The sequence below is a fragment of the Mirounga angustirostris genome, unplaced genomic scaffold (genome assembly GCF_029215605.1).
Source record: "Mirounga angustirostris isolate CCGP_5_RB_7025 unplaced genomic scaffold, mMirAng1.0.hap1 SCAF_2, whole genome shotgun sequence".
Classification (NCBI taxonomy): Eukaryota; Metazoa; Chordata; class Mammalia; order Carnivora; family Phocidae; genus Mirounga; species Mirounga angustirostris.
Window position 1 is genome coordinate 201,332,172 of NW_026991710.1, and position 12,663 is coordinate 201,344,834.

At 46.7% G+C, this 12,663-nt stretch overlaps 1 protein-coding gene across 12 annotated transcripts in view; it reads right to left on the reverse strand.

Moving 5' to 3' along the window:
- Positions 1-10,023, reverse strand: part of ARHGEF10 (Rho guanine nucleotide exchange factor 10) — a 105,313-nt gene extending 95,290 nt beyond the window's left edge. For 8 of the 12 annotated variants that reach the window (XM_045879581.3, XM_045879580.3, XM_045879578.3 and 5 more), the window contains exon 1: positions 9,939-10,023. The gene's annotated coding sequence lies outside the window, so the exon portion shown is untranslated. Of the gene's footprint in view, positions 1-8,128; positions 9,341-9,492; positions 9,690-9,903 lie in introns of those variants that run through there. The other 4 variants (XM_054508548.2, XM_064585722.1, XM_064585724.1 and 1 more) reach the window with 4 other exon arrangements.
- Positions 10,024-12,663: the final 2,640 nt, after the last annotated feature.

Below are 12,663 nucleotides of genomic sequence, written 5' to 3' on the forward strand. Positions count from 1 at the left end.
TGGGGACCTGCAGCCCCGTCCAGGGCAGGGCCTCATCCTGAGCTCAGACGGGCTCCACGGACGTGTCTGATCAGGGGACTGATGTGGTCAGAGCACCAGGGAGGAGGGCCAGTCAGGTGGAGGGCAACACTCAGGAGGCCACGAGGCAAGAGCAGAGGCTCATGAACATGAAGATGATGGTAACTGGGAGACTAAAGACTCCTTAACCTGCAGCCCTCCAAAGTGGTGGGCATTTTCTCCTTGAGCACCACTAAGTCTTAAGGTAGAGTACGATGACAGATGGTCCAGACAGAAAATAAGGAAACATTGGCCTTAAGTGGCACATTAGACAAGATGGACTTAACACACAACATTCACCTGAAAAGCAGAACACACATACTTCTCAAGTGCACATGGCACATTCTCCAGGACAAAGCACAGACTGGGTGACAAAACAAGTTTCAATAATTTAAGAAGACTGAAATTATATCAAGCGCCTCTTCCAAACACATTGGTATGCAACTAGAAATCAAGCACAAGAAAATGGGAAAAAACACAAATATGTGGAGATTAAATAATATCCTATTGAACCACCAATGAGTCAAAGAAAAAATCCAAAGAAAATCAGAGAAAATACCTTGAGACAAATGAAAATGGAAACATTACACCCCCAAAACCTATGGGATGCAGGAAAAGCAGCTCTAAGAGAGAAGTTTGTAGCAACAAATGTCTACATTAAGAAACAAGAAAAATCTCCAATGAACAACCCAATTTTATACCTCAAGGAACTAGAAAATGAAGAACTAAGCCCAAAGTTAGCAGAAGGAAGGAAATAACAAAGATCAGAGTGGGGGAAAATAAAGACAAAAAGACAATAGAAAACATCAATGAAATGAAGAGCTGTTTTTTTGAAAAGATAAAATTCAAAAACCTTTCACTAGACCTAGTAAGGAAAGAAGAGAAAAGCCTCAAATAACCACAAGTACAAGAGGAGCAATTACAACGGACACCACAGAAATACAAAGGATCGTAAGAAACTAGCATGAACAATTATAAGCCAACAAATTGTTCAAACTACAAGAAATGGAAAATTCCCTCAAACAACCTACAAAGACTGAATCACGAAGAAACAGAAAATCTGAACAGACCAATTACTAGTAAGGAGATTGAGTCAATAATTAAAAACCTCCAGGCCAGACAACTTCACTGATGAGATCTACCAAACATTAAAATTAGAATACCAATACTTCTCAAACTCTTCCAAGAAAAAAATGAAGAATGGGAAACACTTTCAAATGCATTTTAGGAGGCCAGCACTACCCTAATACTAAAACAAGACAAAGACAATACAATGAAGGAAAATTACAGGCCAACAGCCCTGATAAAGATGTAAAAATACTCAACCAATGGGGCGCCTGGGTGGCTCAGTCGTTAAGCATCTGCCTATGGCTCAGGTCATGATCCCAGGGTCCTGGGATCAAGACCCACATCAGGCTCCCTGCTCAGCAGGAAGCCTGCTTCTCCCTCTCCCACTCCCCCTGCTTGTGTTCCTGCTCTCACTCTCTCTCTCTTTCAAATGAATAAATAAAATCTTGAAAAAAAAAATCCTCAACCAAAGAGTGGCAAACCAAAATGAGCACAACGTTAAAAGGATCAAACACCATGATCAAGTGGGATTTATTCCAGGGATGCAAGGATCACTCAACATCTACAAATCAGTCAATTAGACATCATATTAACGCAAAGGATAAAAATCATACGATTATTACAACCAATGCAGAAAAACCATTTGAAAAAATTCAACATCCAGTCATGACTTACAAAAAAACTCAACAAGTGGGTCTAGAGGAAATGTCCTTCAACATAATAAAGGGCCTACATGGCAAGTCCACAGCTCACATCATCCTCAATGAAAAGCTGAAAGATTCTCCTCTAAGATGAGGAACAAGACAAGGATGTCCTCTCACCACTTTTATTCAACAGAGTGCTGGAAGCCCTAGTCTCAGCAATTAGGCAAGAAAAGAAATAAAAGGCAACTAAATTGGTAAGGAAGAAGCAAAACCATCTCTATTTGCAGAAAACATGACACTACCTACAGAAAACACTAAAGACTCCACCAAAAAATGGCTAAAACTTATTCGGTAAAGTTGCAGGATACAAAATCAATATACGAAAATCTGTTGCATTTCTATACATAACAAATTATCAGAAAAATTAAGAAAATCCCATTTACAACCACATCAAAAAAAAAAAATCTAGGAATAATTTAACCAAGGAGGTTAAAAACCTATACAATGAAATCTCTAAGACACTGATGAAAGAAATTGGAAGAGATACAAATAAAAAGATATTCCATGTTTATGGATTGGAAGAGTATTGTTAAAATGTCCACGTGACCCAGAGCTAACTACGGATTCAATCCAATTCCTATTAAAATTCCAGTGGTGTTTTTCACAACAATTAAACAACCCTAAAATTTGTAGGGAACCACAAAGACCCCAAATAGCCAAAGAAACCTCAAGAGAGAAGAACAAAGCTGGAGGCATCACACTTCCTGACATCAAACTACATTGCAAAGCTACGGTATTCAGTAAAACTGTTTGATAGTAGGATAAAAGCAGACACACAGAACAGAAGGGAGAGCTCAGAAATAAACCCACACTTGTTCACCTAATTTACAACAAAGGAACCAAGAGTGCAGACAGGACAGTCTCTTCCGTGAATAGTGTTGGGAAAACTGAACAGATACGAGCAGTGTGAAAGAAAGGAACTGAACCATTACATCACAACATACACAAAAATTAACTTGAAATGGATTAGAGACGTTAACATAAGCTCTAAAACTATAAACACCTAGAAGAAAACACAGTAAGCTCACTGACATCAGTTTTGGTGATGAATTCTTGAATTTGGCACCAAAAACAAAGGCAACAACACCAAATAAATTAAATAAGTAATTAATTAATCAATCAATTAAGGAGGACTATTTCAAACTAAAAAGCTTCCACACAGCAAAAGAAACCATCAGCAAAATAAAAAGGCAACCTACCAAATGGGAGAAAATATTTGTAAATCATGTTATCACATAAAGGGTTAATATTCAAAATATATAAAGAATTCGTATAACAGTAGCCAAAAAACAACCTAATTAAAAAATGGGCAGAGGATCTGAATAGACAGCTTTCCAAAGAAAACATACAGGTGGCCAAACGGTACGTGAAAACGTGTTCCACATCACTGACCATCAGGGAAATGCAAATCAAAACCACAATGAGAGACCACCTCACACCTGTTATAATGGCTAATATCAAAAAGATAAGAGGTAACAAGTGCTGACCAGGATGCGGAGAAAGAGGACCCCTCCTACACTGTTGGTGGGAATGCAGGCTGGTGCAGCCACTCTGGAAAACAGTATGGAGGTTCCTCAAAAAACAAAAACTAGAAGTACCATATGATCCAGCAATCCCACTTCTAGGTATTTACCCTAAATAACAAAAACACTACCTTGAAGAGACATCTGCACCCCCATGTTCACTGCAGCATTACTCCCAATAGCCAGTGTGTAAACAACCAATGTGTCCACTGATGGATGAATGGAAAAATACAGTATAATACACATGCAGTGGAATACTATTCTGCCGTAAAAAGAGAAATTCTTCTACTTGCAACAACGTGGATGGACCTGACAGCTAACTGAAATAAGAAAGACAAATTCCATATGATCTCATTTTATGTGGAATAAAAATGAGCTCCTAAGTACAAAGAACAGATTGGCAGCCGCCAGGGGCGGGGGCTGGGCAAAATGAGCGAAGGGTGTGAGAGATCCAAAATTCCAAAGATACAACAGGTAAGTCACGGAACGTTCTGTGCAGCACGGAGACTAAAGCTCATCCTGCGGGATGGGGTACAGGTTCCCCCGCTATTTGAAAGTACAGAGTTCCTAGGAAACTGTTCACAGCAGGAATGGTGTAAACCAAAGGAGGAATTACCATTCATTTATACAGAAAAATTAGTGAGCGTGCTCAGACTCCAAAAATGACTTCTCTTTGGCTTTCTTAGGCCTCGGGACACAACTTCCTAAGGGATGCCCAAAATAAATGGAGCTAAAGCACAACAGATGCTCACAGACACAATTCAAAACACTGGGGCTGGATGCGAGAGCGGTTCCCAGGAAGGAGCTGGTTGGGGTGCAGACTGCCTCTGCAGTGGCTCCCCGCAAAACAGATGCTGAACGCGATGCTCACTTTTCGACTTTTTTCATAGGAGGGAAATCCTCTTAGGTTTCTTCCTGTTACTGAAGCCGGGTAATGACGTAGATCTTTTAAAAAAGCCAAGTGTCTTACCTTGAACTTTTAAAAAGTGGGGAATACTTGTACTTGAAAGCTGCTGAGGGAGTAGATGTTAAATGTTCTCCAGGACACAAACATCAGCAGATCCACCATGAAAGGCACCTTCCTCAGCATGGGGAACACAGACGACCTCCTACCCCCAGAAACCGCCTCCTTGCCCTCGCTCAGGTCAGGACAACCAACTACAGCTGGGAGTTACCCCAGTTCCTCCTTTCTCCCATGCCCAATACCTAACCCATCAGCAAATCCCGTGAGCTCCATCTTCAATACGTACCCAGAATAGGACTAACCACTCCTTCCAAGGCCAGCTGTCTGGTCCACACTGGAGCCCATCTCTTACCTGAGTTCCTGGAAAAGCTTCATCATGGACCTTCCTTGCGCATCCTCAACCTCTGTCATCTGTTCTCAACACTGTAGCCAGGATGGCCCAGTGAAACAGGGTCCCATGGGGTCACAGCCCTGCAATGGCTGTCTCCCTCTGTCCCCTCCCTGAGGTCATGTCCTAGGCTGTCTCCTGTGGCCACAGGGCCTTCTTGCTGCTCCTGGACATACCGGGTATGCTTCTGCCCCGGGGCCTTTGCACATGCTTTCCCTTCCGTTTAGAATGTTCTTGACTTGGTATCACTCACCTTCGTTAGATCTTGACTCAAGTATCACCTTCCTAGTGAAGACCCACCTGGCTCCTATGTGAATAGCAAGCACCACCCTTACCTCCCCTTCAGCACCCCAACCCTGTCTCCTGCTCTGTATTCATCTCGGCAGGGCAGAACCGGAGGCCTACACTGATGGTTTCACCACTGACTCCCTCCAATTTCCTGGTCCAAAGCCCTGGGGAAAAGGTGCTCCAGGGCTCTTGCACAGCCAGGGTGCTGGGACAAGGGGGTCCACCTACTGCACCCTGAACTCCATCAGGAAAATGAGCCATATGAGGAATCCACCTGCCCATGCAACCTGAAACCAGACACCTTCCTCATTGACAGGTGAGCACACACACTTCCTCTCCTTGCCCGAGGCGCTCATCTCAGAAAGCTGAGCAGAGACCCATCCCAGGGTCCAAATCTCCCTCTGGCCAAGGTCCTGGGAAACAGACATCTCTCCTCCCTGCACCAACCACCTGTGATTGAAGTCCAGAATCCTCCTGTGGTCAGAGTGTTGAATCTGGCACTCTTTCCTGTGACGTCATCACAAACCAGGCTGTGCTGCACAGTTTTCAGGAAGGAGCCTGCAGCAGGGTCAGCAGGCCGCCCAGGCTCAGCCTCAGTCTCGCACCTCAGGCCCCACGCAGAACTAGACCTTCACGGAGACTGGTGTCTCATGTGGCCTCAGATCCAAATAGAGGAGCTGAGATTTCAGTTCCCAATGAAAAGTGACCTCTTGCACACAGCACAGGAACGTGCAGAGAGGGTTTCTCAGGGGTGTGGCTCTGGAAGAAGTGCTTCTGCCAGCTGAAATCACAGAACCCACGCAGAGGACATTCGCAGCAGCTCCTCCCAGGGAGCAGGCAGCACGCCGCGCATGATCCACTCCGCTTCCCACCAACCACCCTGCTGAGCCACGGGCTCGAGAACCCAACGTGAAGCAACGGTCTTATCACATCTGCCGCAGGAGGGCTGGCCGGGCAGGGAGCCCAGTCCCTGTCCTTGGGAGGGAGCAAGCAACAGCCCACAACCTCTTGGCTGTCTGATCCAACTGGCCCTGCCAGGCTCAGACCTGCTCACACGGTGAGTAAAAAGATGCAGTGAATTCTTTCCACTCCAGCTCAACGCTTCTCAGAGAGAAGCAAACTCCGGCCTCAGAAATGTGCCCATCCTTAGCTCTGGAACTCCCTGGATTGTGTCTACACTGATCCGCACAGGTGTCCCATCCAGGCCACTCCACAAATGCCCTAGGGTTTCAAGCCACTTCCAAGCTGCCCTTAGAAAGGCAGGAACTGGCCCGATGAGGCACACCAGCCAAGTGACTCCATGTGCTGGAAACTCGGACAGCATCCTCGCTGAACACCAACGCTTCCAAGTCCGAGCTTCAAACATTCGCTCACTGGGCACTGAGCACCATGTCAGCATCAACCCTGCTCTTTCAATTCACTTGTCTCCCATTCCTTAAAGTCGGAAACCAAGCCCCGTCACCGCTCCATTTTCCCTTCAGAGAAATAAGGCAAATGACAGAATAAAACACTACGTGTGCACAACACACTTCTAATCAAAATATAATTCCTTGCTCTTTCTCATATGGGCAGCCCTACATTACCCATACGAATGAGAGATGCCACGAGTTCAGTCATTATATATATATTTGACCTTGTGTTTTTCCTTTTGATATTTGTGTCTTGAAGTCAATGTCTATACTGTTCTCTTAAAATAATAATAATAATAATGATGATGATGATGATGTGGTCACATAAGGGTCTGGATCTCCATAGCCACACAACATGGCTCTGGTCCAGATAAGGATGAAGACACAACCTCAGCCCAGGAAGCGAAGCCCACACCCTCAGGGATCCCGACATGCCTCACAGGTGAAGAGTTCCTTTGCTACATGGAGTTGTCCGAGTATGCAGGCACCCTTCACCATTCCTTCTGTTATCTTCATAAAATCCCCAGTTCAAGTCCCAAGTGATCACTGGGTCAAGCTTCCAGAGCCCAGGATGGGCCACCAGGTAAGCTGCCCCCTACCCCGGGGAAGGCTAACACGGGGCTCGATTTCCTATGGGAGCACGATGAGCCACTCCCGAGCTCCTAAAGAACCAACACTCCTCCATGTGTCCCTCTCACAAAGGGCACAGCACCCTGTATCAGCTCTGAGGCTGTGTTTACTTTAAAACATAATTCCTAATGTCGGAATGTGGTTCACGGAAGAGGAAAACATGAACACCCACAAAGGATTCTTTTAATATTTCAAAAGATCGTTTTCCCATTGTTTAATTAAAATAGGAAATAACCCAGAGATACCCCTTCCCCTAGCAGGTCCGATTCACTGCGGTGACTTAAAGAAGAGCAGGAAATAAAAGAAACAGATGTTCTGATGATCCATCATTTCCATCATCTAAATTTTGCAACTTCACCCACATGCAAAGAAAGAAGCACGAAGAAGCGTCTCAGCCTGGCTACTCCGAGGAGTCTGAACTGGAGTGACAGGGACAGACGATGAGGTGGTGTGTTTTGGGTGAGGCTGATGGCACAGAAGAAGGTGCTCGGCCAGCTCTCCAACTGTGCCTCACCTGTCCTCAGCCAGGAACCTGCTCACAGCCCTCACCTGTCACAGCTCTCACATGGGAGACCCACTGCCACCCCTGGAGCTCGGCCTGCCCACACCCTCCTGCAGAATGCACTCAGCTATCCTCCAGGACCCCTTTCAGCTTTACCCAGACCTGAACTCCCCTGTCTACTGCAGAGCTCCAGGATTCCCCCTCTTCTTCCAAAATGACACTGGCCCAAGGCTTTCATGGGAAAGGTAGAAGGCTACCTAAGGAATGGTTCACACCTATTTTCCTCTTCTGTTGTATTTCTCTCCACTTATCTTCCTACCTGGGCAAACTGTAAGTAACAGACCAATGGAACATAAACATGCTCTGAGATCTGAATCTTTCATCACAGCCTTCTGAGGACTCCTTGTGCAATAAAATACCATATCCTATGACAGGGGGGTTTAAAACTATTATTTACAGAATAATACAGCCTAAATCACCTCATTTTTAGTTGCTCTTCCTTAGGCAGAACAGTGTCTATATAAAGTCATAAATATTACTTTCCAACAATTTCATTAAGGAGTAAACGGAAGCTCTGTGGGATAACCTGACTCACCCAGGGTCAGGCAAGCAGTTCCAGAACTCAACCCAGGGCTCCTGACGCCAAGCCCCTCGAAGCCACCGGCATGCCTCTATCCAGAGTTCCCAAAGACTCTCCTCCTGACTTCACCACAAAAGAAACTACAGAGAAAATACAGCACCTCAAAATATCAAGATGATACATACAGTAAAATTAAAAAGTCAAGCTCAACTTTTTAAGGTAAAAGGCTATCCTGATTATATCTGAATTTTCATCTATGCTAATTGTAACTCTTTTGATGAAAAGACTCCTCAATTAGGAAAGAGAATCAGACAAATGACATCACCAAAGTCTGTATCTGATAACAAAAAGACACGATACACCTAACCCTAGATGTGAGCCACGAAATCATATCCTCGGGCCAATCAAATAAATGCTGTTAGATTAAGGAGCAAATTATATTTTAAAAACACAGAGTAATTCTCATTTTCCCTTTCTAATAAAAGTGATTTCCTAGGAAACAGATGTTCAAAATACATTTTGTAAGCAATAAAAGAACAGAGAAAATGTTATCCCCTGCAATATTCTACCTGCAGGGAAACTAAGTAACTCTTGCACCAAATCCAGAATGCTGACAGCTACTTAAGTCTTACTTTGTGACTCAACTAGAGAAAAGAGAAGAGCCCATGAGGTTTTGGGTTAATGAGAAGTTTTACCTCTAGCAAAAGTGAGTCACAGACATGAATAGTACATTACATCAAATATATCTGCTGGTTTTTTCTGAACATTGATGCCCTGTGACAAGCTGAATCATTTACTCAAGTGTTTATGTTCAAAACTTCAGGTCTCACAGAAAAGTGTGGCCAGGTGGGAATAAGTAAGCACCTCCTGACCTGTGGCCTGCACACCTGCTTCAGTTTCTGGGGGAAGAGGAAACATATTTTTTAAGTAGCAATTACCTTCATCCCAAAGTAGACCAATGACTTTGTCTTTATAGGAAAAGGGAAATTACTCTTCCAAATAAACACCTCAGCTCCTCATTTCTCATGCAACTTGAGTGGGGTCTGGTTTAGTCCAGCCTCCAGGCCCCCACCTGGAGGACCCTACTGCACTATCCTGACAGCCTAACACCACCATCCCTGGGGACACGGGGCACAGTGTTGAAGTTGGGGGTGCTGCTCACGGGCTTGTTACTGCCACACCTCGTGAATGGGAGCGGGGAACACCTGCTGAACTTGGGGGTGCTGCTCAGGGTCTGTTACCTGCACTGTCTGTGCCAGGGGACAGGGGGTACCCCACCGAAGCTGGGAGGCTGCCTGTGGTCCTTTACCCGCACCGTCTGTGCCCAAGGGCACAGGGGACACACTTCTGAAGCTGGGGAGCTGCACGCGGGCCGTTACCTGCGCAGTTGGTGCTCAGAGGAGCTAAGAGGACACCCCACTGAAGCTGGGGGCTACGCTGGGTCCGTTATCTGCACTGTTCCTGGGAAACAAGGGACTCCCCGAGCTGTCTGCGCCCCGACCCGCAAATCTCGGGCGGCGGGCAGCCCAGAATCCACAGGTCGGCGGGACTGAGCGAGTTCGGGAGCATTCGGCAAAAGAAGACTTTCAAAGGAAAAAAAAAACTCGTCCGAAGCCCCGCGATTAACTCGCTGGACTCGCCCTTCAAGGACCCCCGCTTCCACCCCCGGGCCCGCACCCTCCCCACCGCAACCCTAGCCTCCCCAACACGCATGCCCCCACCCGGACCCCCCGCTCCGGCCCCTCGGCCCGCACCGTCCCCCGCGATCCCCACCTCCGGCCCGAACTCACCCCTCCGGAACCCCGGCCCGCCAGCCCGCACTCACCCAGCCGGGACCCCCGCCCGCCGTCCCTCTGAGCGCCCCTCACCCCGCCCCGCTTCTGCCGCCAGGGGATGCGCCCCGGCCCCGCCCACAGGGAGGCAGCTCCACCCCCACGCCCTGAGTGGTCGGGTCAGACGGTGCCAGGAGCTCATTGGGTTGCGCGCCTGCCCGTCCTCGGCCTCGCTCCACCCTCACGCCCGCGCATTCCTGCGGGGCCACGTGGCCGCCCGCGGCCCTCCCTAAGCCCAACGCCCCGCCTGGCTGCGCACGCGTGGGCGGGGGTGGGGGGCAGCGCCCTCCAGACACCCTGCCCTTCCCCGCAAACCCTCCGGCTTGCACGCGTGGGCGGGGTCGTGCGCAGGACCCCCCCACCCCCCAGACTCCTGGCCCTTCCTGCTGACCCTCGGGCTGTGCACGTGTGGGCGGGGTCGTAGGCAGGGACCCCCTCCCCCCAGCCCGGCCCTTCTCGCGGACCCTGGGGCTGTGCGCACCTGGGAGGTTTCGGTGGGCGAGACCCCCCCCAGGCACGCGCCCTTCCCCGAGGACCCCCAGGCTCGCACACGTGGGTGGGGTCGGTGGGCAGGACCCCCCAGACACCCGCCCTATCCCGCGGACCCCTGGGGCTGCAGACCACCCCCAGAGCACTGCCCCGTCCCTTCGGGAGCTAGGCCTGCCAGCAGGGGCGGTCCTGGCTCTGCAGAAGGTCAGCTGCTCAGACCCGCCAAGGCTTGGGCGTTAGCATATGCAATGCAAGGATGTCACACATTTCGCAGGCAATTTTAAGAGCCTAAAGTAGTGCTCTAAGAAGGAAGAGCCTCACCTTCTGGTTTCACGCTTGGAACGGCTAAGTGCTTCTTAGGCTCTCAAAGCATCCTTATACCGTGAGTCTATTTGTGGTTGAAGATACACGCATACGCTTGGGTCTGCACCCGAGGGTCCAGCATGAACAAGACCGTCGTCCTCTGTGCTGTTGTTAACCAGCAGCATTTATTTTATAATTTAAAAAGAAAATGGATTATTGTTATAATTACTACTGAAAGGATGGAATTTGGGACAAAAGTATCTTAAGAATACAAAGAAACCACAATGACACCTACAGAATGTTACCTGGTTACAGGTAACATAAGTGTTCACAGACACTGGACTCCTCCCCTTCTCCTACCCAAATCTCTGAGTCATAGAAGTAATTTAAAGTCAGAATTTTAGAACTGCCAGACACCTTAGAGATCTCTGGCCCCATTCGCTGGGCTTCTAGAATAAAACAAAGTAGCTAATTGTCACAGTTAATTTAAACATTATGTACCCCTAAAGCTCAGATGTTCTGTATAAGGTCTTTCCCTGCAAATTTTGACTGATGTAAATCATAGTCATAATATGTAAAGACTACAGGGGTTGGGAAGTAAATAATAGTAGGTAAGGGAATGTTTTAGCGGTATTTATTGTTAGCATTTGCTCATTTTGTGGAACAGGCTGAGCTATTTTTATAAATACTATTTTAGACCTGTCTTTACTGCACACTGTGAAGATACCGAGGGCTGAATCAATGACAAAATATATTTCCTTCCAGTGACTTTAATATCAGAAAAATATTAGAATGTCTCTATTCCTAGGGGGTTTTTTTAGTACCTCACTCAAAGGTCTTCCACCGAGATAATTATCTTAATGGCCATGATGGACAGAGGTAAAAAGGTCAGCTGAATTAGTTTGCCACACACTTGTTACATTTCCAGATCAGGAAGACCTGAGGTAAGAGGAAAATAGTACCATGTGTAGAATAAACAAGGGATTTGGAGTCCATTTGGGGATCCTACTTTGGTTTCTGACCCTAATAAAATCCTGTGTGACTTACACAGTCTCTAACCATCTAAAAATGTGGCTAATCATATCTACATCTCAGCTTAGAAGTTCAAAAGGGAGAACTCTGCAAAGAGCCCGTGTGACCTCTGGTAAGAGCAGGTGCTCAGTACGTCATAATAATCATTTGGGTCTATTTATTTTCCCAGAAGAATGAAAACAGGCTGAATCAACATTTCTAATAGATGGCTCACAAGCTTATTTTCAAAAACTTAAGGACAATCACAAGGTGAAATATGACACATTTTTTTTGTGTCACATTGCCCTCAGAAATTGTGTTTTTGGACCTATGAGGACAATACAGAAGCACCATCATAACTAGAAGTACAGACTGCAGCTTCACAATCCCATACGCCCATGTTGACCCCCTTAGCTCGGGGCCACCAGAAAGGGCAGCTGGGGGGGGACCACAGGCCAAGACTGCCGGGTGTGGCTGGGGCAGGCAGAACTCCGATTTGAGGCTTAACTCCTGTCTAGCTTATGATAGTGAGCGCTCTTCACAGATAGAATACCATTGTCTGTGAGCCCTGATGTGGGAAAGGTTGAGAATTTCCACTGTGATTCCCTCTCTGACCCTTAGGAGATTTAGAAAAGTTAAGTTTAATTTTTAAACATTGAAAGACTTTTTGGTTTTCTTTTCATTATGATTATGGCTCAATTCCCCTGTGGTCTAAGAATATAATCTATATAATTTCAGGCTTTTAAAATTTGTGGACTTGCTTCATGGCCCAGCATACCGTGTATTTTGGTAAATGTTCTATGAGCACTTGAGAAGAATGTATTCTGCACGTATTATGTAATGTTCCATATATGTCAGTTTGGTCATATTTGTTACCAATGTTTCGTCTACTGTTTCTACCAGGTATTGAGAAAG